We start from the raw sequence: 25,372 nt of genomic DNA on the forward strand, positions 1-25,372 counted from the left end.
CCAGAGCAAGCATCTAATGGATTCAGCTGACTGATTGTTCCAAATGATGTCCATGTTGGAAATTTAACAACATCTCAAACATGTTTGGGTGTGCTGTATGGATACTGGCCACATGCATGTATCCATGGACATTAGCACCTGATGTGCCAGCCTTTAAGATCCCTCATGGCACATCCCTGATCCTACAGTTATCATTATAATGCTTAGAGTAACCTACCTATCTAACCGATAGACTGGACCAGGCTGCATCTCCAGGCACTTAACTTGTGATCAGCTCTCACTCACTCTAAGCCTACCTGGATGCTCACAGCATCATGGCCTTGCCTTACCTTGCCTTGTTGTACTTTTTCCCCTCAGCCAGAGATAAAGGCTCATATTATGGCTGTCTTGCAGTGCTATTTGGTGCAGACACAAAGCCAGGAAGTTTGTCATAGTTGCCCTAGTCAGATTAAGGGGGATAGTCTTCATTTAGGGAGTTCTAAACTGTTCCTTCAAGGACAGCTTCCAATACTAGTCCATGCCCTGCTCAGGATAGTCAAGATCAGGATTGACTCTTCAGAAGGGGTGAGGAGCCAAATGATGGGCAGCATAGCACTCATCTTGACTATTTCTGATTTATCGTGGACTGTTTCCTTCATGGGATGAGAGAGGCAGTATTACAGGAGATGAAAGTGGGTGACATAGGTATTACAGTTGGTATGTGGGGAGGTGTCTTGATCAAATGAGTCAGCAGCCCAAAGGGTACCCAGGTTTTGCAGTGTCGGGGGTTGAGACAGGCAAATGGGGAAGATATAACAGGCAATAGCGAGTGTGGTAGCATATGAGCCTTGGTGGGAGGTGGCCGCAGAAGTAGAGACAGTGAGTGTTGGTGAAATTGTGGTAGAATCTAACCTGGCAGAGTAGAGAAGGCCATTGGCATTCTTCCTACAGTGCTGGGCAATCCTCCAGACAACTGAGACTACTTTAACGCGGGTGGTAACCTCACACCAGGCTGGAATGGTCTGGTGGCCTCTACAGCTGGTCTTTTGAGGACCTTTCCCATAAAGCAGGTACTGATTTTGCTCCTGTCTGCAACAGATGTCAGCAATCAAGCAGGAGAGCTCCAGATGAAAGTGCTCATTTGGGTGCACAATAGACTTTTAAAAGTTTTGTGGCCACAAGGGAAGAGATGAATTCTGGGACATTTGTTGAGTGGTAAATTGTTGTGAGGACAGCATGTGGTAAGATGAAGCAAAAATCGGATGTAACAGACACCACAGGTCATTAGTGAAGTGAGTTTAGTTAGATAGAGTAGAAAACCTGTGAGGCCTTAATGCCAAACTCGCCAAAAAGATTTGATGTGACTCGGATTTCACCAAGAAGAACTCAACCCATGCTGTGCACCAGAATGGGAAGAAAGGCCAGCATGGAAACCCTGAAGAAGGGTTACACCCGAAGCGTTGACTTCTCCATCTCCTGATGCTGCCTGGGTTGCTGTGTTCTCTCAGCCTCCTGTTTGTCTACCTTGGAATTCAGTTTCTGCAGTTTTTTTGACTCCAGGGAAACCTAATTGGCAAGAGGTCAGAATTCAACATGATGATGGTGGGGCAAACCTTTGCAGTTGTTTTCTGAACTTTAAAGTGGGTTGAGCTTTCGATTGGCAGGTATCTGCTGCTGGTGGCTACTTTCAATGTTGTCTAGTAATATGGATGGGGTTTGTTGCAAAGTGTCCATCAGGTCATCCAGAACAGTTAAAGGGTTACTGAACAGTCAGTTAGGTGGGTGCCAGGGGAAGCAATAGGGTGCTACCTTCTGGCTGTTAGTCAGTCAGTGGTTCTCAAGATAAAGAAGAAGGTCTTCACCCTAAAGAGGGTGCTGCTGTAGCAGAGCTCAGCAGTTAGGACTCAGAAATCTTCAGAGCAAGTAGGTGTGGCTAAACTTTGGTGTTAAGGCTCAGGAATAGCCCTGGGAGCTGTGGGGATTTGGAATAAGTGTATGATCCATTTATGTGCAACTAAATCTGGGGGTGAAGGAAGCTCAAGAGCAATATTTGCTTGGTGTATCTAAGAATGACAGAAGTTTGCAGAAAACCAGGGGAAGAACCAGTTTGGTGAAGCTAGTTGTTTACAGACAAGCATCAGGAGGTGGAGAAGTCACTGGTTCGGGTGTAACCCTTCTTCACGGTTTCCGGTTGGCCTCTCTTCCCACTTTGGTGCACAGCATGGGCGGAGCTCTTTTCCATGAGTATGCACTGGAGTAAAGTGTCCAGAATCTAGAGAGTACAGTCTCTGGGCAACAGTCATTGAGACAGTTCTAAAGTCAGATCTTTGGAAATGATGAAGTGGAATTCAAAACAAAGCTTCAGCGAGATTTGTTGACCCACAATGTCACCCCTGAAATCTGTCTTGACTGCATTAGCTATTTGATCTGTTTTTTGGGATGTTGAGCCATAGCTGTCTGCCACCCATACTTATTATCTTAATGTTCAGGATTAACATGAAGTATCTGTTTTATAGGTTGTTTTGCTTTCTAACTTCAGTGACATTTATTTTGTTCAAAACAGTCTTGGAATCATGTGATTTTATTCTTTTAGTAAGTGCCAAGGATTTCAAACTGTGCCCCTTTTTAAAAAAAGGTCACTGGTCCTTAGCCAGACTGTAACTTGTAATTGGTCATCTGATTTGGGATCATAAACTGACTGTTGCTGAACATATACCTTTGTAAAACCAAGCCTCGGTTGATGATGTAGTTCACATGTATGTCAGTGAGCAACAACATTTAATAAAAATAAACTACATGCAGGAGATGGTAAGAAAAGATATCTCTGAAACCCCATGGTTCCTTACAATGTGATGCCATCATGACTTGGCTCCTTGCATGAATGCCCAATAGCTATTATTAAAAGTAAAGTTAACCCTTTTTAGTGCATCTCTCTCCAAGTTCACTCTTCCCATAAATGTCATCGACTACTTAGATTCCATTCAACTCCTATGTCTCTTCCCCACTGCCCCAAGTCTCTCATATCTGCAATGTACATCTCCAGCAGTTTTTTTGGTTCCCTTGAGAGACTGTGTAAGATGAATGTGCTTCCTTATGCACCAGCTGATAACTGACATCCCAGCTTCCATTACAGCACAAGCAGGAACCACTAAATATCTGGGTGTAGCAGTGGGAACTCAGATTGAGCTCAGTTACTTGTCATGCAAGCTCTTACTTTATCCTGTACAATATTGCCATGGATAATTGCAGCAGCATCAACATAAATGCTGCTGCAATTAAAGTAGCAGAAACCACTGCCTAAAGGGGCTTGTAGGGTATCACATCAGTTCAGCCAGCTGTCCTTCAACACATTTTACATCCATTTGAAAGGGTTCATAGGACCTGAGATTAAAGTTCCGTAAGAAAGATCGAACCTTCAACACTCCATCCTTCACTCATCAGTGTAGCAAAGTATCAGGCTAGCTCCATGTGCTCAGCACTGTGGGGTAAGACTTAGAAATCACTACCTTCTGACTCAGAAGACAGAGATCCAAGACAAGTGGAGATGCATCAATGCGTTGGGAGAGCCAATAGGCCTATTTTACTCTGAGACATCCACCCAGATTTTCTGACAATGGATGCTGAAAGATGTGCTACAGGATCACTTGGAAATCCCTATGCACTGATTGCTGGGGAAGTTTAAACTTCTAATTGGCAATTACCTGCATCTGAAACCCTCCAATGAAGTCTACAGCTTTGGATTAGAATTAGAGAATTCTGAGGGTTCTAAATTACTTACTGAAATAGTCACCCAACAATACTTAGAGGAATTAAACTGTGCTGTAAATCCTGGGGAGCTATAAAACTACTTTGCTTTAATTCACCACTCACCTCCACCCCTGCTGACAACCTTAGCAAACCCTGTAAGCTGACCTGACTTGATATCCAACACCATCCCCCCAAAATACACTCCAACTCAATCTGATCTGATATCTCCAGATCTGAACATTCTCAACCCAAGCCCTCACTTCTACCCCACTACAGACCCCCAAGCCCTTTACCTAACCACCAGCCATCATAGACCCTCTCATGCAACTGTATCCCCATAACTATTAAACAGCTACACTGAACCTTAATGTGCTTGACACTGTACACACCTCTCCATCGATCCGCCACCTCTCACCCACTTACCTGCCACCCTATGACTTTGCACACTTGACTTCTTTCTGCCTAGTTTGTCAAAATGCCCTTGGGATCTTTCAACCTCAGAATAGGGCAGTTACTGCTGTTAAAATGGGACAATGTTTAGCCTCCAGTGCTGATCCTGTGCTGCACTGGACGACTCCCACATCAGATATGCTTCACTTTTATGAAAAGGCAGAATTGGGAGTTCAGGTCAGAACGATAGAGCTCCAGAGTAGAGTAAGTAAAAAGGGGCAGGGGTCAATCTGACATGATTTGTCACTCCTTTAAAGATTTAGCCCTCTGGTAATTGTTTCAGAGATTTTAAAAATGGTTTCACCTCTGCAGGGAACAACATCTCAGTTATTAATCCATGCCATTTTGCATATCTATATTAAAGGATCTTCAGTAAGTAATTCCAGCTGCTCTATCTGGAAAGTGGCAGTCAAGGTATGGAGCTGGAAAAGCACAGCAGGTCAGGCAGCATCTGAGGAGCAGGAGAATCGACGTTTCGGGCGTAAGCCCTAAATCAGGAATGGAATTGCCCGAAATGTCGGTTCTCTTGCTCCTCGGATGCTGCCTGACCTGCTGTGATTTCCCAGTCCCACATTCTCGACTCTAATCTCCAGCATTCGCAGTCCTCACTTTCTCCACAGGAAAGTGGCAGCAACTGTAAATTTCCTTGTTATGCAATTGTTTATTCAGGAGATGACATTGCTTTGGATTGCTGCAGGAGTTATGTAACTTTTCCAGGAATTTCTAAATGATGGTTGTTGAGGAACAAAAGGTTATATTTTGCTGGCTCTCCTGCAGTCTTGGTGCGGTTTATTGTATGCAGATGGCGGTAGAGATGTAGTCAGTCAGTCCAATGGTATTCATTAAATAGACGTGTTTCTATTCCTCAGTGCATAGGTAATTGTAATGCACCTACCGAGAATGAATAACAAATTCCTGAGGTCAATAAATGATCTCTTCATCCTCAGACTTGTTAGTTATTTCAGCAGATTGATTGATTAACTGAAAAGCTGGCGTTTGAAAGGATCAGGAATGTTGTCAGTCATATATACAACATGTTTTACAATTTAATTTCACTTAAATGTCTGGGTAACTGGAGTTAATGGACTATGCAATGTGAAGCAAATAAGTGAACCACAGTAAATTCGCTGCGGTGTTTTGCACAATGCACATCTGGAGGAGTCTTCAACTGGTTTATCACGGAGGAATGCGTGCTTTCAATGATAAATAGAGAATATTAGTATATTGCAGGCAAGATGATCCTTTCCGGTGGGATTATTGTTATGCGTTGTCGGGCAGATCTGCTGCCCACCTGACTGACCCAGCACTGAACCCAACAATTCCTGTGGCTTTGGTTTCACTTAAGTAACGCAGCTGGGCTCCATGCTGCTTTCTTCTGTCTGATGGGAAATTCAGAACTGGAAACAAAACACATGATAGAAATAAATAAATTGCATGATTCGGATGCCTCCATTAGTCTGAAGAGATGGGTGAGTACCCTTTTATTTTGATAACAGGACTGAAAATCTGAGAGATTGGCTGCAAAGTACACAGTCCTCAATTTTCGAAGCAATTAATGGAGAGAGATTTCAGTGGATTCAAGTTCCTCCTCAAAGATGCCACATGTGACTGACATGTCAGTGCTGCAAAATTTTTAATGGTCTTAACTGACCAACTAAGAACCTAGGCAGTTCAGCTGCTCTAGCCTGCTCCACCATTTGATACGATCACGACAGATCTCATCTCAGCCTCGACTCCACTTTTCTGCCTGCTCTCCATAACCCTTTGGACATTAAGCATTAAGCATCTGTCTATCTCCTCCTTACATTTTTTTTGAGTTCTGGTGTCCACAAACTCACAACCTTCTGAGAGAGAAGTAATTTCTCCACAGCTCTGTTTTAAATCTGCCACCCCTTATCATAAAACTGTGACCTCTTGTTCTGGAATGCCCCACTGGTTTAACATCAATTCTACATCTATTTTGTTTTCTTTAAAAATCCTCCACACTACTGCCAAACAGCAGTAGAACCTATTTCTCCCCAGCATCGATGTTGTGTGCGTGTAGGTGCAGGACACAGTGAAGAAACAGCGAGTGCAGAAAACTTTATTCTTATTCCTCTGCCAGGAAGGAAAAAACACCTGAGTGGCCAGTGACAAACAGTGCCCTTCTCATCAAGGGCAATGCCATCAGCTCTACATCTACTTTGTCAATCCCCTTTAGCATCAATTAGATCTCCTGTCATCCTCTAAGCTCGAGTGAGTATTGGCCTACACTTCTCAATCTCTTCTGATAAGGCAAACATTTCAGGTCTGGAATTAATCTAGTGAACATTCTCTCAACTGCCTCCATTCTTCCTCAAGTAAGAGGACCAAAACTGTATGTTGGTGTCCAGATACTGTCTCACCAAAGTAATTAATGCCAGAATTCCATGCGTCTGCCTTTTTACCTACTGAATCTGTGAAGAAGATCAGCTACACTTACTGAATATGCATTTTGTTAAGCATGTCAGCTGCTTGTCTGTTTACTCTCTGTTAAATCAAGTGCATTGTCAGCTGTCAATGCTGTCAGCATAGTTCCTTTAATATTCTCAACCTGGAGTACTGCACTAATTGTTTTACTGTAATTACCTCAGTAAAGATCTCATGTGAAGAAGAAAAAACAAAAAGGGGGAAAAAAAGTGACTGTGAGTCCTCTGCATACTCCATTTGCATTTCGCTCACTCTACCTCATTGGAAATATATAGGATTCCTAAAGGTTTTAACAGGATAAATGTTGAGTGGATGATTGCTCTCATGGAAGAGTCTAGGCTTGGAGAGCATATTCTCAGAATAAAGGGGGACCAATTTCAGACAGAAATGAGGAATTTCTTTTCTCAGAGACTTGAGTCTTTTGAACTCTTTGCCACAGGGAGTTGTGGGGCAGAGTCCTTGTGTATATTTAAGGCTGAGACGTATATTCTTGATCAGTATAGGAATCAAGGATTGTGGGGAAAACACAGGAAGGTGGTCGTAAGCAATGTCGGATTAGCCAATGATCCCATTGAATGGCAGAGCAGGCTCAGAGGGCTGAATGGCCTACTCCTGATCCTATTTCTGATGGTCTTATGGTCTTATAACATGAACTCCATCTTTGGAACCAGAAAAGGCCTGGCCAGAATGGACAGACCCACTGTGGAGCCAATCCATGCGACTCTAAGGATGGGTATGTCAGTTGCTTTGGTAGTTAGGTAGCTTGTCAACCTTCAGGACTAAGGAATGCTCTAGGGTTAAGGATGTTCTCTCTGTATCCTGAATAGATACAGAAATAAAAGCAAAATACTGTGGATGCTGGAAATCAAAATAAGAAGAGAAAATGATGGAGAAACTCAGCAGGTTTGGCAGTATTCATGTTGTACTTAATGTTAACTCTGTTTTTCTCTCCACTAATGCTGCCTGACCTGCTGAGTTTCTCCAGCATTTATATTAAGGATTTTCCCTTGCATAGGTAACTGTAAGATGGTTAGACATGCTACCTCTGGAATGGAAATGTACAAGAATGGATCTGTAGGGATGACTAGCTGTTCAAGAGGTGGCGTAAGGGCTACCACAACTCTTGAGCCTGAGGCTGTACCTCAAAAGAGGACAAATCATCTGCTCTGTAAAAGGGAGAAGACTATAGATGATCATTTCCCCTGGGAGTAGTACTTGAAGTGGACTCTTGTGCAATACTCCAAGTTATAGTCTGAGACTGAAACATTGAAAATACAGAAGGTTCAATATGCAGCACTTCAGAAGGGTCTTAAATGTCTTGCTTGAAGTCATAGGGGATTTAGGTAAATTGGGATGGAGGATGTTGGATGGCTGGTCAAAGAACTCCAAAGACTCAACACAAAATTTCTCTACAGTTTGACTTGTCAAATTAAAGAATTCAGTGGTATCTCACTGAAGAAACACTGGGCTATACTGCTTTGCAGATACAATGATAGACTGAGATGACTCTGCTCTGTACTCAGGTACCTGATAGGTAGGACAATCGGAAGGGAGCTGTCATTGCGTTATGTTATCAGAAAGGATTGCTTCCATGTAAGCTGCTCTGGCTTCAGGAGGATATCTGAAGGATGTCTCTTGAGATGAAAGGAATATGGCATGCAGGTGTGGTTCCTGTTGGACCACATTGGAGTGTTCCCTTGGACCATGAGACAAAAGTACAGCAGGATCAGTTGATGCAGGTCAATAGACACTGTGTGACAAATGTCAGTTTCTGTGCTATGCTGAAAGAGCATGGCAAGATCCAGGACTGCCACCTCCATTAGGTTATCAGTTAGAGTGGCACCTTCCTTCTCAAGCACTCTGCCACCAAAGAACCAGTGATCAACCAGGTCTAACATAGCATCATGTGGATGACATGTAGATTATAAAAAAGGTAAATATGTTGCTGAATAGAAGGTCTGTAAATACTCAGTAAATAATACAGTTGATTAGAAACATAGACTTTATATGTAAGCTCTTATCCATTACAGCAAAATGTGGCTTATAGCTGCCTCTTGAATTTCATTGAAATATCTTCTGTACCTTATAGACTGACATTTAAAAGGTGAAGAAGGTAAGGCTTAAGCTAGAATATAGTATTGAAAGAATTATTAAGGTGTTCCCAGTGTTTAATTTAAAATGAGTCTTCTTAGCATTCACAAAAATATCTGTGTACCAGCTATCACATGGGATTTATAACGTATCCCATAACAGAGGGCATCTTAGTCTTCATTAGTATCTATTGCTTGGACAGACAGATTTTTGGAATTTATTTTTGCTATTTTGATTTGCTGCAGGTACTGTTCTTTTGCTTCTGCAGACAAATTTGAAATTATCCTTTTTACTACAGGCATGACACACTACCTTATTGACTGGGCATTTTTCCTGCCTATGGAGTTGTTTCCCACCACACAACAAACAAATAACAATGATGGCGACAGTTCACTCTTCCCATTGCTTTTGATTTATAAGGAGCCTAGCTGGTTTCTGGTTAACAAACTGAACAGACTCAACTTTGGGTTCATAGTATGCAGAGGTAGACTGTTTAAAAGGTCAAGAATGCATATTGGGGTTTGGCAGAGAGCCCAGGCATCTGTTAGGGTGCTAAAGTACCTGAGCACCAGGTAATATTGCTTTATTTACAACTCTGTCTCTCTGACCGTGTTTGTCAATTTCACAAGAATACAGACAAAATTGAGAAGTTTCAAGTGCTTATAGTTTCTGGATGTAGGTTTGCTCGCTGAGCTGGAAGGTTCATTTCTAGATGTTTCGTCACCCTACTAGGTAACATCTTCAGTGGGCCTCAAGCGAAGTAATGCTGAAAATTCCTGCTTTCTATTTATATGTTTGAGTTTCTTTGGGTTGGTGATGTCATTTCCTGTGGTGATTTTATATCTTGTGGTGAAGTCACTTCCTGTTCCTTTTCTCAGGGGGTGGTAGATGGGGTCTAACTCGATGTGTTTGTTGATAGAGTTCAGGTTGAAATGCCATGCTTCTAGGAATTCTCATGTGTGTCTTTGTTTGGCTTGTCCTAGGATGGATGTGTTGTCCCAGTCAAAGTGGTGTCCTTCCTCATCCATATGTGAGGATACTAGTGAGAGAGGGTCATGTGTTTTTGTGGCTAGTTGGTGTTCATGTATCCTGGTGGCTAGTTTACTGCCTGTTTGTCCAGTGTAGTGTTTGTTATAGTCCTTGCACGGTATTTTGTAAATGACATTAGTTTTGCTCGTTGTCTGTACAGGGTCTTTAATGTTCATTAGCTGCTGTTTTAGTGTGTTGGTGGGTTTGTGAGCTACCATGATGCCAAAGGGTCTAAGTAGTCTGGCAGTCATTTCTGAGATGTCTTTGAGGTAGGGGAAAGTGGCTAAGGTTTTTGGACGTGTTTTGTCTGCTCGTTTGGGTTTGTTGATGAGAAATCAGCGGACTGTGTTCACTGGGTACCCATTCTTTTTGAATACACGGTATAGGTGATTTTCCTCTGCTCTGTGCAGCAGTGTGTGTTGGCTCATTGAAATAATGTTCTGATGCAGCTTCGTTTGTGGATGTTGGGATGCTTGCTTCTGTAGTTCAATATTTGGTCCGTATGTGTTGAGTTCCTGTAGACGCTGGTTTGAAGTTCCCCATTGGCTGTTCGCTCTAGATGTCCAGCTCAGTGAGCAAACCTACATCCAAAACTTCAACCGAGCTACAAATATTCTCAAAACTCGCTTATAGTTTCTGCTATTAAAGGGTTTGAATAAATGACACTTATTGGATTGTTGCTAAAGGAGTTTTCTTTAAAACTGTAAAGTACTGAATAAATATTTTTAAAGCTCTTTATACACAACATTATGGTGTTCATTGCTTCAACACAGTCTACAATATGTGATGGGGAAAGCAAGTACCGGAGGAAACCCACACAGCCACTGTACAAATTCCACACAGACAGTTGCCCAAGGCTGGAATCAAACCTGGGACCCTGGTGCTGTGAGGCAGCAGTGCTAACCACTGAGCCACTGTGCTGCTAAATGCCATAGCTGCTAAATGCCTCAGTGGCTCCTGTTCTGATTGGCCCCTTCCTCTTGTATTTTTGTTATTTAGAGATACGGCATTTCTAATAAGAAATCCATTGTTGGATCCTGTGAGTTGAGGGAATTGTTTAAAAAATGGAGTGACAACATAGAAAGCATAAAGATAGGTTGGAAAGCAATAGTTCAGAATGAGAAGAATGAAAACTTCTGGCAATCAGCAGAATTTCTTCTCCCCTAGTTCTGAATGCCTGTGGCTGCTAGAAAATGAACTTACAGTTTGATTATTTGCAATGGCTGAAGGCTGATTTTATGTCTTGTTTCAGTGATCTCAGCCACTCTTCAACAATAGAATAGAATCTTTTATCATATGACCCAACAAATCCACACTGACTCTCTGAAGAGCATCCCACCCAAACCCATTCCCCTACCCTAATACTCTACATTTACCCCCGACTAGTGTACCTAACCTGCAATTTGCCTGAACAATATGGGCAATTTAGCATGGCCAATTCACCAAACCTACATATCTTTGGACTGTGGGAGGAAACCGGAGCACCTGGAGAAAACTCACACAGACACAGAGAGAATGTGCAAACTCCACACAGATGGTCACCCAATGCTGGAATTAAACCCAGGTCTCTGGTGCTGTGTGGCAGCAGTGCTAACCACCGACCTTCTTAAGAGTATCCCACCCAGACCCATTCCTATATTAATCAACATTTCCCCTGACTGATGCACCTAGCCTACACATCCCTGAACAACATGGGCAATTCAGCATGGCCAACTACCTAACCTGCATACCTTTGGACTGTGAGAGGAAACTGGGGCACCTGGAGGAAACCCACACAGACAGAGGGAAAACATGCACACGCCACACAGACAGGCCGGAATCAAACCCAGGTTCCTGGCACTGTGAAGTAGCAGTGCTAACCACTGAGTCACTGTGCCGCTCTAAATGCAATAGTGGAAGGTTGAATTTATGACTTGTTTCAGTGATCTCAGTGTAATGATCAGTCAGCTTACCTGAATGCAAAACAGTATAGCAGATTCAATTGCATGTGTGAACTCAGTTTGCACTGCATCCTCCAGCATTTACAATTTCTCGGGCTGCTAATGTAATTGGTGCACTCCTATCAGTTGGAGCACGTTGCTGTCATGTGAGATGATATGCTTGCTCAGTTTCTTTTTCCAAATATACCTGTCATCCCCTCCTCTGCCTCTCACTGCCTGGTGCTCAGGGAGCAACTCTGTTCACTACTGCCATTCTCCCTGCAACACTTCTTGGCTGCCCTTCTACTACACTCTGTGCTGTACAGTGCTCCGGTTTCCAGCTGTTATCATTTACAGTCTATTGGCTCCTCTCACACTTTGGCTAGGACTTCGCACCTCATTCTCTAATCTAATTCAGGACTAAAATCTGGTTTTTGGATTGGAAATCTCATTTCATATAACTATCCTGGAGACTCTTGTATTCAGCATTTATAATACCAAGACATAGTACAACACAGTAATTATCATTCAAGTGATCAAGGGCAGGAATTATCCAATTAATGGTAGGGCCTTGATTGTGTTGTCAAATTATAACTAGAAGTTACATTTCCAGTTTCTGAAAACTCATGCAGCATCGTTTGCAGTTTCCAGTTCAAGGTTTAATTTTATTCACTCCTGTGGCCCAGTCACTGCATTGCAAAATGGACCACTCAATACAAAGGAAACTATAATCAGTGTTTTGTACTCATTTCCAAATAAGAGCTGTATCCAGCCACTGCACGCTGCCTGGGAGCCAGCACAGAGCTAGCTCCCTCCTTTTGTCCATCTTTGATGTTGGTGCTGAAGGTCCTGAGTACTCCTGCAAGAAGTGTGCCTTTTGTACCATCGTGACATCCAGTCTTGAAAATATATACAGTTTGTGGATCAATCAGCTTTCTGGCTTGGTGGGTTCAATCTGATAACTGTTCTGATTTCAACTGATGTTAGTTCAAACAAGTTAGATCTCAGAATAGAATCTGGCTAATGGATCTTTCCTCTAATTTAACATGACAGCGTTTCACTGAAGCATCAACATACCTGACTGCAGATTTGCTTTTAACAAAAAAACAAAAATTTACTACACAAGAGAAATTGAAAAAAAAACAAGCTATCTACATATACCATAGTTTAAAAGACTTGCAATTGTGTATTTATTGAAAAAGAATCATAAACTGTGCAAAAGAAATAAAGGATACTTTTTTGCTCTCTGTCAGTTATTTGGAATATATGTAATAATGAGCTATAAAGCATTCTGAGTTTCTGCTTCATTTTTTACTGTGGACTAAGAAGTGGAAGCTAGGGAACTCAGGAAAATAAATGCTGTTGTATTGAACACAGTCCACATTACAGAAGTGGAAAAGCTGGCGGTCTCATAAACATAAAGATGGATAAATCTTCGGACCTGATCAATTGTACCTCACAACATTGTGGGACATTGGGGATAAAATTGCAGGGCCCCTAGCAGAGATATTTGTATCATCTATAGCCACAGATGAGATGCCAGAGGACTGGAGGGTAGCTAATGGTATATTTTTATTTTAAAAAGGCTGTAAGGAGAACCTGGGAACTATAGACCTGACATCAGTTGCGGGTAAGTTGTTAGAGGGGATTCAGAGAGATAGCATTTACATACATTTGGAGAGGCAAGAGCTGATTGGGGATAGTCAGCATGGCTTTGTGCATGGGAAATTGTGAGTCATAAAATTGATTGGGTTTTTTGGGACCATAACCAAAAACATTTGATGAGGGCAAAGCATTAAACATTGTCTACATGGACTTTAGTAAAGCCATTGACAAGGTTCTGCATGAAAGAATAGTTAGTAAAGTTAGATAACATGGGATTCAAGGAGGGGTTGCCAATTGGATACAAAATGGGCTGGATAGTAGGATACAGAGGGTGGTGGTGGTGGATTGTTTTTCGGTCTGGAGGCCTGTGACCAGCAGGTTCTGCAGGGATCAGTGCTGGGCCCAGTGCTGGAATCAGTGTTGTTTGTCATTTATATAAATGATTTCCATGAGAATTTATGAGGTATGGTTAGTAAGTTTGTGACTGACATCAGAATTGATAGTATAGTCAACAGTGAAGAAGGCTATGTAAGATTACCAAGGACAAGGGATCTTGATCAATTGGGCCAATGTACTGAAGAGTGGCAGATGGAATTAATTTGGATAAATGCAAGTTATTGCATTTTGGTAAAGCAAACATTTAATTGTAGGGCCCTGGTAGTGTTGTCAAACAGAAAGACCTACAGGTTCAGGTACATAATCCTTTGAATGTTGACAGGGTGGTGAGGAAGACATTTAGCATACATGCTTTCATTGCTCAGAGTATATGAGTATTGGATTTGGGATTTCATATTGAGGTTGTACAGAACATTGATGCCTTTGAAGTACTGTATAGTTCTGGTCACCCAACTGTAGGAAGGATATTATTAAACTGCAGATGGTTCAGGAAAGATTTACCAGGATGTTGCCTGGACTGGAGGGTAGGTTGTAAGGAGAGGCAGGATAGGCTGGGACTTGTTTCACTGGAGCATAGGCGGTTGAGGGTTCACATTATAGAGGTTTATACAATCAGGAGGGGCATAGATAAGGTGAATAGCAAAGGTCTTTTCCCTTGAGTGGGTAAGTTCAAAACTCTTAAAGTGAGAGGCAATGTTTTCACACAGAGGATGGTTCGTATGTGGAATAAACTACCAGAAGAAGTGGTAGGTGCAGGTACAGTTACAACATTTAAAAAAGCATTAGTAAATGAATAGGAAATGTTTAAAGGGATATGGTTCAAACATAGGCAAGTGGGACTAGTTCAGTTTGAGAAACTTGGTCATCATGGATGAAGTGAACCGAAGAGTCTGATTCAGTGCTGTATGATGCTATGAAGACCCAACAAAATAAAATCCCATCTACTCCTCAAAAACATCATTTTACAGTCTAAAAGTGTGAAGCTGGAAAAGCACAGCCAGTCAGGCAGCATCTGAGGAGCAGGAGAGTCATCGTTTCAGGCATAAGCTCTTCATCAGGATGAATAGCTTTTGCTTGAAACATCGACTGTCTTGCTCCTCAGATGTGCCTGACTGGCTGTGCTTTTCTTCTGCCATACTCTTAGACTCTGATCTCCAGCATTTGCAGTCTTCATTCTCTCCTACCATCACTTTACGGTTAACCAAATTTGTAGGTTGACTTAATTGCTCCTTTTCAGTTCTGACCTGTGAGCTTTTGATTAGATTAGATTACATACAGTGTGGAAGCAGGCCCTTCGGCCCAACAAGTCCACACCGACCCGCTGAAGCGCAACCCGCCCCCCTAGATTCCGCCCCTTCACCTAGCACTACGGGCAATTTAGCACGGCCAATTCACCTAACCTGCACATTTTTGGACTGTGAGAGGAAACCGGAGCACCCGGAGGAAATCAATGCAGACACGGGGAGAACGTGCAAACTCCACACAGTCAGTCGCCTGAGGCGGGAATTGAACCCAGGTCTCTGGTGCTGTGAGGCAGCAGTGCTAACCACAGTGCCACCGTGCCGCCCTCATGGCAGCATGACTTTTTTCTTAGACTCAAACAGCTAAGATGTTCAACTTTCTCAGCTTTGAATAACCAATGAAGATTTCTAGCCAAGCATTTTCACAAACTGAAACCTTTACACTGAAGTAACTTAGTCCTTTAGCTGTTTTGAACTAACTCCTTTTTCTATAATAAACTACTGATATGTTTGACATCAGTCATATCTCCTTCAAACTAAATCCAGAAGCCTTTAACTATATATTTTTAAAAACTGCTTATTTGATCTTGTGTTAATCTAATGACTTAATATATTTTTACTTCTCCTGCAATAAACCCATAATATAAACAAATCTCCACTGGTCCTCCAGGGTCCTTCAGTCGTTTGCGCTCTGACACATACTTGTTTAAAATCATGGTCCTGAAAAGACTGACCTAATAAACAATTGAATCTCATTAGAATAAGACCAACATTATGTCATTAGCATCCAAATTTTAAAAAAAGGTAATCCACATACGTTTCGTCACAGAATAAACACTGAAAGATAAGTATTTAAATGGGATTAACTCCTCTAAATGTCTGCAAACTACAAATCTGCTGTGATGTGCACTGTCCTATAGTTGTTTAGCACATGGGGAAATTCACTTTTCTTTAATGTACAAAATTGATGTACAGTTGTGCAAGCATGGTAACTTACCTTGTTTGAGTATAATGCCTAGTGAACTGAATTGTGTTTTTTTTTGTTTATTTGTTTCTTGCAAAGTTCTGCTTCTAATTAAGTTTTAAGTTTTCTGGGGACAATTATTTTAACTGAAATGGTATGTATTTCATCCAATTCATTAACAATTTGAGTTCAGGAAAAGTAGAGGTGGAAAATCGGAAAGCCTAAATGGTACACGGAACTGATAGCCACAACACTATCTGACACGTCTTATTTTTCTGAAAAACCTATGTGATGCTTTATTTCTGCACTTTGATGATTCCAAAGGAAAACTTAACTTTCTTAAGGCTCCTTTATATTATCCCTGAATGAGATGTACATCATCTATGGAAACTATTCAAAATGCCAACCAAGCTGACAGAATGAAAAAGGTGTGATAAACTACATTTTCTGAGAGTTGTTCACAATGTCTGACTAGACCAAGGTCTGCAACAGAGGTTTATGGTTGTTTTGACATGCCTGTGGGCAAAATATAATGGAATATATAGGTACAGATACAATTTCTTATTTGTAAGAAAACAGAAAAGCAAAGGTCATCTCGTGAACAATTATTATATAATTTAAATGCATTTCAAATCAAAACTGAATATTTTTCATTCTTTTTACAGAAAAAAGAGGATACAGAAATAAGGTTGGCATGTATCCACTTTGATGCTCCCTAAATCTCTAAATATAGTTAATATGTTCACAACTAGGCTACAGCTTAAATTACTGCAGGCCACAGCTCGGCTCCAGCAGTGCAGATGCTAGTGTTACAGTCTGAATTGAAATCAATGTGCAGCCAGGCAAACAATGCCTATTTGCCATTGCCCAGGGCAAACTACAGGCTCTGGACCACAAACTATCTGCAAGACACAAATGGCCTATTTCTTCCAGGAAGATCTATTATTTCCAATAGTGCAGGTTGTTTTATATAATATTTTATTTTACGTTATTTCTTGTTCAAACTCTGAAGCCAGATATCATATTGTGAAGGAAGTAAACATTGCAACTGAACAGGATGGAAGCAACTGAAATCACTGCAGCTCAAATATTCACGCATATGACATAATTTCATTCCATTGTCGAATCATTTATCATCTGTTTTCACATATTTTAGCAGAAAACCCTGGAAAATGTCAAAATATTCAAAATCAACCGTAGAACACAGAACAGTGACTAAATAAATGCTGTCAGAATAAGGGAGTAATTAAAACATTCTGAACCAGTTACACTGCCTGAATGTGAATTTGTGGAGTATTGTAAATAAGATTGGTGAGTTTGTGTTACAGATTGTCATGCCGAATAATGATATTAAAGCAATAACAGAGACCTAACTCAACGAAGAGCAGCACTAGTTGTTAAATATTCCTGGATAGAAGGGGTTCAGGAAAGAAGAAAAGGAGGAGTGACAATGGTGGTTAAAGAGTACATTGCTGGTCTGGAGAATTTCCCAGAAAACCTAAAGAGAATATTAATTTGATTAGAGCTAAGGAATAAAAAAATGTGCTATTACATTGCCTAGTTGGAAGGATGTAAAGAAACAAATTTCAGGAAATTAGACATGACGCAGTAGTTAAAATGGGAGACTTTAATTATCTGATGGTAAACTGGGATAATTGTAATATGAAGAGCAGAGTGTGCAAGAATTCTCAACTCGTGATCAGGAGAATTTTCTACAGCAGTAAGTGCCCAGACTAATAAGAAAGGAGGCATTGCTGGACATTGTTCTTAGGAATGAGATAGGCCAAGTACATAAAGTGTTAGTGGGATGCATTTAGAGCACAGTGATCATTGCTTTCTAAGGTTAGGACTATGGTGGAAGAGAACATTTGACAATCCAGAGTAAGGCGAATTAACTGGATGAGAGCTAACTTCAGTGAGACAAAAATTGAGCTAGAACCAATGGTTGGAGGAAAGAACTGTACCTGAAGAATGGTTTACCGTTAAAGAAGGTATGATTCAGCTTACTCACTTGCTTGGAACACTCACCGTTTTTTGCCCATCTGCACCAGTACCAACAGCCATGCTACCCCCAACCCTATCCCACCCAATTCTGTCTTTCTCTCCTTATGGGTGAAAACTGCATGTCACAGGGCAGAGACAGCTTGTATGGTTGGAGGGGTGCCCATCACTGGGGTTCTCACTTTCTTTGAGGAAAGAATCCTGGCCCTCACTGGAGAAGACAAGGACTGTTCCTGCAGGCAGACTGACACATCGTTGTCCCACTGCATTCGTATCACTCTTCATCCCACTGCAACTCTCATAGTAGCCCCCATAACAGACTCTGATTGCACACCACTCTAACTGTTGGCCGCTATGCATTCTCTCTCATTTGTCTTTCAGATACTAACTGCATCTCTTTTTTATAGATATTTTTATTGGAAATTTAACATTTTTACAAGTTTACAATAATAAACAAAACTCTCAAGTACAAACATTGATATACAATTAAATCTTAAGTAAATAATAACCAAAATTTAACAAAAGAAAATACCGAGAGAAAAACAAACAAAACTCAACTAACTACTAATCTAACCTACAACTAACCGAGTGTATAATTAAGTCTCTTACATTATTCAAATAAGAGAAAGAGAAAAAAAAATAACGGATAACACAGAAATTGGGTTGTGAGATACATGCTCAGAATGTGTTAACATCAAATATAACAAAACTTGTATTCGTGCGGGATTCCTCTCCCAAGGGGCCCCGGACCAGCCAGGTTCGTAATCTCAATTAAATAAAAACCCTTGTTAGGATAGCCGAAATATCTGTATTTATATAATTCAAGAAGGGCTGCCATATTTTATGAAATAAGTCGGTCTTTCGGTGCACCATATTTGTAAGGAAGTCAAGGGGAATACATTCCATAATTAATCTGTGCCAATTTGAAAGTCCAGGGGGGCCCTCAGCCACCCAGTTTACCAAAATATTTTTCCTTGCACGGAAAGAGAGAATAGAAAATAGTCTCTTCCCGTACATGTCCAGGGAGGGAAAGTTCGAAAAGCCCAAAAGGACAGATACAGGGTCCACTTTAATTTCCGTTCCTAAAATTTCTGTCAGGGTACTTGCTACTTTAGTCCAGTATCTACGGATCTTATGACAGGTCCATAGGCAATGTACAAGAGTGCCCACCTCTATTTTACATTTGGGACAGATTGGAGATGCTCCTGCCTTAAATTTTGCCAATCGATCCGGTGCTATATGGGCCCTATGAAGTATCTTCGGCTGGACAGCCTGAGTTCTGTTACAGATGGTGATTCTTCTGGCGTTTTCCCAAATGTCATTCCATGTTTCTATAGAGATTTCTAGTCCCAAATCCTGATCCCATGTTTTAAGCAGATTGTCCATATTTCCCGATACTTCATCATGTAGTAAATGATAAATAGTACTGATGGAAGATACCCCCATTGGTCATAGTACTCTACATTCTCTATCTGATTTATAAAGACTATCTAATAACGTAGTCTTCTTCTGTATATAATCTTGAATTTGGAAGTATTGAAAGAGGTCTCCATTAGGTAATCCGAATTTCTGACGCAGCTGTTCAAAAGACATCAGGACCCCATCCTTAAATAGGTCCCCTAGACATGAGATACCCCTGGATCTCCAGAGTTTAAAAGTGGCATCTGTAAACCCCGGTTGGAATCCCCATGCTCCCAGTATCGGCGCATAGGGGGATGTTTTATGTGAGTTGCCCTCATTTGCCGCATTATATTCCAAGCTTTAATTGTGTTTAGTATTATAGGGTTTTTACAGTGATCCGTAATGATTTTCCTCTTGTCTGAAAATAAAAGGTTAATAAGTGGGCATTTTACTTGAGAAGTCTCGATGTCCAGCCAGATTGATTGCGGGTCAGACAAGACCCAATCAGCTATGTAACTTAATAGGGAACTTAACTGATATTTCCTAAAATCTGGGAAGTCCAATCCTCTCCTTGCCTGTGGAAGCTGTAGCTTCTTCAGCTTAATGAGAGCCATCTATGATTCCAGATAAAGGAACCCAACCAGCCATATAATTTACGTAGTGCCAGCCTCGGCAGCATCACCGGAAGCATTCTCATAGGGTATAGGAGACGGGGCAGGACGTTCATTTTAATTAGTGCTATTCTACCCAGCCAAAGAATTGGAAGGTCTCCCCATCACTGGAGATCCTGCCTTATCCTTTCCAGTAAATGCACAAAGTTAGCCTTGTATAACTGACCAAATACTGGGGTAATAAAAATGCCTAAATATAAGAAACCCTCCAGGGACCACCGAAAGGGAAAGTGGGATCCGTCCACTAAATGGGGTATCATAGCAAAGCCATCCATTGGCATAGCCTCTGATTTTGAGAAATTAATTTTATAGCCTGAGAATGCACTAAATGTATTAATAACTTGGATTAAGCGAGGTACGGACATCAGAGGATTACCGAGGAATAGAAGAACATCATCTGCATAAAGGGTAATTTTATGTTTACCTGTACCAATCCTCGGGGCCGTTATATTAGGATCAGCCCGTATACCTTCTGCTAGTGGTTCAATTATTAGCGTAAATAACAATGGCGAGAGAGGACATCCCTGACGGCAGCCCCTACCCACACTGAAGCTATCCGAACCTAATCCATTGGTAACCACAACTGCTTTGGGATCACTATACATTGTTGAGACCCATTTGGTAAACCCCTTTCCAACGCCAAACCTTTCCAATGTGTAAAACAAATATGACCATTCAACCCTATCGAATGCCTTTTCCGCGTCTAATGAGACTACTACTCCTGGTATCTTTCCCTGATGGTAGGCTTGAATCATATTCAAAACCCTTCTAATATTATTGGATGACCTACGGCCCTTAATAAACCCTGTCTGATCCTCCTTTATGATATGTGGCAATACCCTTTCTAGTCTCAATGCTAACGTTTTAGAAAGGATTTTAAAATCTACATTTAGCAAGGATTTTGGTCTGTATGACGCACAATCTTCTGGATCCTTTCCTTTTTTAAGGATAAGAGAGATATTTGCCTCTTTCAGCGAAGGCGGGAGACAGCCCTGATTGTATGCGTAGTTATACATGTCCATAAGTGGACCAGCCAATATTCCTACAAATTCTTTATAGAATTCAGCTTGAAAACCATCTGGGCCCGGTGCCTTACCGCTCTGAAGTTGCCTGATTGTGTCAAGTATTTCTTGGACTGCTAGGGGAGCATTTAAGACTGACACCTGTTCTGGAGTTAGGTCCGGAAAGGTCAAATTTTTTTTAAAAATGATTGCATCCTCCTAGTCCTGTCTTCACAATCCTGCAATTTATATAAATCAGAATAAAATTTTCTAAAGATTGCATTAATCTTTTTATGATCATGAGTCAAAATACCCGTACTTTCCTTGATAGACGTGATAGTTTGAGGGGCCTTTTTTTTCTTTGCAAGAAATGCTAAGTATCTACCCGGTTTGTCGCCAAATTCGTATAACCTTTGTTTTGCAAATAATATTTCCCTCTTAGCCGTTTGGGTAAGCGTGGTGTTTAGAGCTGTAAAGGGCCGTAATCCTTTGCAATTTAATAATAGAAGGTCTATCAGCGTATGCTGTTTCAGCTGCTTTTAAGCGAGCTTCGAGCAGACGCTGTTGTTCTCCCTTTAATTTTTTCTGGGTTGCTGAGTAGGAGATTATCAAACCTCGTGCGTAAGCTTTGATGGTCTCCCACATCATTGATGGGTTGCTAGCTGTACCTAAATTAATTTCTAAAAAAGTTTTAAATTCTTGAGAGAAGTACATTACAAATTTACTATCTTTCATCAGGAAGGGGTCCATATGCCAATGCTGATGGGATGTCCCATTGTTCCTCGCCTTGATTTCCATATATACAGCAGCGTGGTCGGAAATTGCTGTACTACCTATTTTACAGGATGATATGGAATTTTAAAAAATCGAGGGGCAAAAAACATATCAATTCTGGTATGACATTTATGTGGATTGGAGTAAAAAGAAAAATCTCTGCCCTGTGGATGAAGATATCTCCATATATCTACTAATCCTAATTCTTTGTTCAGATCCACTAATTGTCTAGATCTGGGAGATACTCCTGCAGTACTCTTGGGAATCCTATCTATATCCGGATCCATAATACAATTAAAATCTCCCCCTATAATTGTATGACGGACACCAAGAGCCATCAATTTTGAGAAGGCTTCTGTTATAAATCTAAAAGGATGTGCTGGAGGGCAATACAAATTTAAAATCCCATTTTCCTCTCCATTTATAAGGGCTTTAATCAGAATATATTGTCCAGATTCGTCTTTTATCTGATTTAGGATTTTGAAAGGGAAATTCTTACAAGTAAGAATAACAACTCCCCTACTTTTTGAGCTAAAAGAAGAAAAAAAGGCCTGATCAAATCCACCCTGTCGTAATTTCAAGTGTTCTTTATCCAACAGGTGTGTCTCCTGTAGGAGAGCTATATCAACTCCTTCTTTCTTGAGATTTGATAATATTTTCTTCCTTTTGACTAGCGAATTATTCCCCCTGATATTCCAGGTGCACCACTTAACCGACTGATCAACCATAATCGTCCGGGCAAATCCGAGACCCCTCGGGAGGGGAAACCCTACCCAGAACATCCCGAGCATACAGCATATAAAATTCACAAAAATAAAGGCTCTCTAATACACTCACAACAGTATAATAAAAACTATTTCTAAATAATTAAAAAAACATATTTAAATGGAGATTTTCCCCCTTGTTCCCAGGGGGTGTCACTTCCTTTCCAAAGGTCCATCGTATCCTCTCCCAACCAGTGCCCCACCCTTGACCCAGGCGCTCCTCAATAGGATGAGGAATATTCAAATATACTACAGAGCTAGAGTTAACAGTGAGCACCCTACCCCCACCCCCCCCCACCCACACCAACACCTGGATATATTTGGTAATGTTAATACCATGTACAAACATATATAACTATAAAATTACAACCTCAACAAGTAATAATTAAATATAATAATACAAAATAACAAAGGAAAACAACCCCGCTTCTCGAGACAGAGGTAAAATAGAATAAGGTAACCACCTCCCCCCACCAACATTAACTAAACTCCCCGGCCTATATATATATATAGAATAATTAAAAAAAAACAAGGGGTGGAGAAAATCGTTAAATAGAGAACAAATAAATAAATCCCTCTCCCCACCCCCCCAAGATAATATTAAACAGTAAGGTAAAATAAAAAGGGGGGGGATATAAACCGGAGTGGGAGGAAGGCAAGCCAACATCCATTACCTCTTACAATTTATCTAAGAGAGTCCAAAAATTCCTTAGCCTATTCCGGTGATCCGAAGTTATACACGGATCCTTCATGGTTAAAGCGTAGCGTCGCTGGGTAGCGTAAGGAGTACTGAATATTTAAGTCCCTTAAACACTTCTTTGCCTCATCGAATGCCTTCCTATTTTGGACCAGAGCTGGGAAAACGTCCTGGAATAACATGATCTTGGATCCTTTATAGATCATGGCTTGGGGATCTTTTCCAAGATTTCTAGAGGCTTCTAAGAGTATCTGCCTCACCTGCAGCCGGAACAGGACTGGGGCGAGGGCACTGATTCGAGCTGGGCCCGCGTATTGCAACCCGGTAGGCCCATTCTACCCTTACCTGGCCTGATCCAGCCTCCAGATTTAACAGCTGTGGAAACCACTGTTCGAGAAACACTGTAAGCTGGCCTTCCTCTTCCCGTTCGGGAAGGCCCAGCAAACGAATATTTTTTCGACGACCTTGATCATCAGTGTGGTTCTCTAAGGTCTGGACTCGTTGTTCGTGAGTCCGGACCCAATCCATGGCCGATTGCGCTGTAGTTTTGGAAGTCGCGGCCTTTAGCTCCGCCCAGCCGACTCGGCGCTCGATTTCCTTAATGTCTCGGTCGTGCTTTTGCAGCGTGGCCGAGAGTGAGTCCCATCGATTTCAGGATTCTTCAATAAAAGCGTCGATCTTCACATCCAGTTTGGAGATGATTTCCACGAGGCTCGCCACCACAGGTAAGTCCCCCGGGGCGGCTGCGGACGCCACTTCTGCAGCTGGAGGGGGGACGGGGAGGGGTTCCTGCTTGCTGAGAGCTGTGGGCTCCTTTCCCTTTAGTCATTTTTACTAAAGATTAGATTGTTTGAATTCAATACTAAACAACTAATTAAATTAAACAGCTATTTTAAATGATTTGGTGAGTGTGGTGGGGGTGGGTGACCCACTTTGCCCAAGTCTTGGGAGGAGCACTGTTGACTCAGACTTGCTAGGTCGCCACCATCTTGGATCCCCCCACTAACTGCATGTCTAACCCCATCATGATGGAACAGCCAGCTCACCCAAAAGCAACCAAATGCACCTCTGAGGACAAAAGTACTGAGGCCTCAACGATGCATCTTCAAGGTCTGCTGGAGAGACACACATAGCCAGACTTCATGGCCCCAGTTATTAGTCCTTAGGATGATGGGGTGGTGACTGGGATCGTGATGCCCACTCCAGGTGCCTTCTTCACAGTGACAGAGGGCAGTGCCAGGAGGCACCCAGCCACAGGAAAAACCACACATAGCCCTCTCAGAAGTCCTTACTCAGGACACAAGGTAGTAGCGAGGCTTTTGACCTCAACTTTCCTGTCCATCTGCAAATCTTGGATGTTCATACAATGGTGGGTTAACTTGTGACCCTCGGTATGTCTGGCCCATCCAAACACAAAAACCTCTGTGGTCAACTGAACAAAGTTCCACAGGAAAGAAGCCTCACTCTATCCACTTATGGAACCAAGCACTACACTAAGACATTGTGGGAGAGAGAGGAAGAGAGTACCATGAAGGCACTTTGGTGGCACAGGTGACAACATACATGTTATTTGGAATTTTCTTTATAAATGGCAATACTCTAACCTTGCATCCAGTTGTATGAAAACTATTCAAATGGAGAGACTTTGTGACACAGAGGGATCTGGTACATGAGCCACAGAAAGTTAGTATACAGATACTGCAAGTGGTTAGTAAGGCAAATGGAATCTTCCTGTTTATTGTAAGGGGAATGGAATACAAGAATAGAGAGGTCTTTGTGCATTGTTAGGACCACATCTGTGTTTAGTTTTGGATGCCTTATTTGGAAAAAGATATAATTGCTTGATTCATCTTGTGGGGGAGTCTCAAACTAGGGGACAAATTTTAAGAATATGAAGTCTCTCTTTAAAGAAAGAGATGAAATGAATTTCTTCTTCCCAGATGGTTGCTAGAATGTGGAATTCTCTTCTCCAGTCTGTAGTGAATGCTGGGTCTTGAAATTTATTCACGTTAAATGTTTTTGGACTAGAAAGTCAAGAATTATGAGATGCACACAGGAAAATAGTTAAGGTCACAACCTGATCAACCATGATTTTATTCAGTATTGGAACAGAGACAAAATACTGCACAAATTTGAGGATTATCAGATCAGCTATTATCTCATTGAATAGTGGTGTCGATTTGAACTGCATGGC

This window comes from Chiloscyllium punctatum, chromosome 9 (genome assembly GCF_047496795.1).
Source record: "Chiloscyllium punctatum isolate Juve2018m chromosome 9, sChiPun1.3, whole genome shotgun sequence".
NCBI classification, from domain to species: domain Eukaryota; kingdom Metazoa; phylum Chordata; class Chondrichthyes; order Orectolobiformes; family Hemiscylliidae; genus Chiloscyllium; species Chiloscyllium punctatum.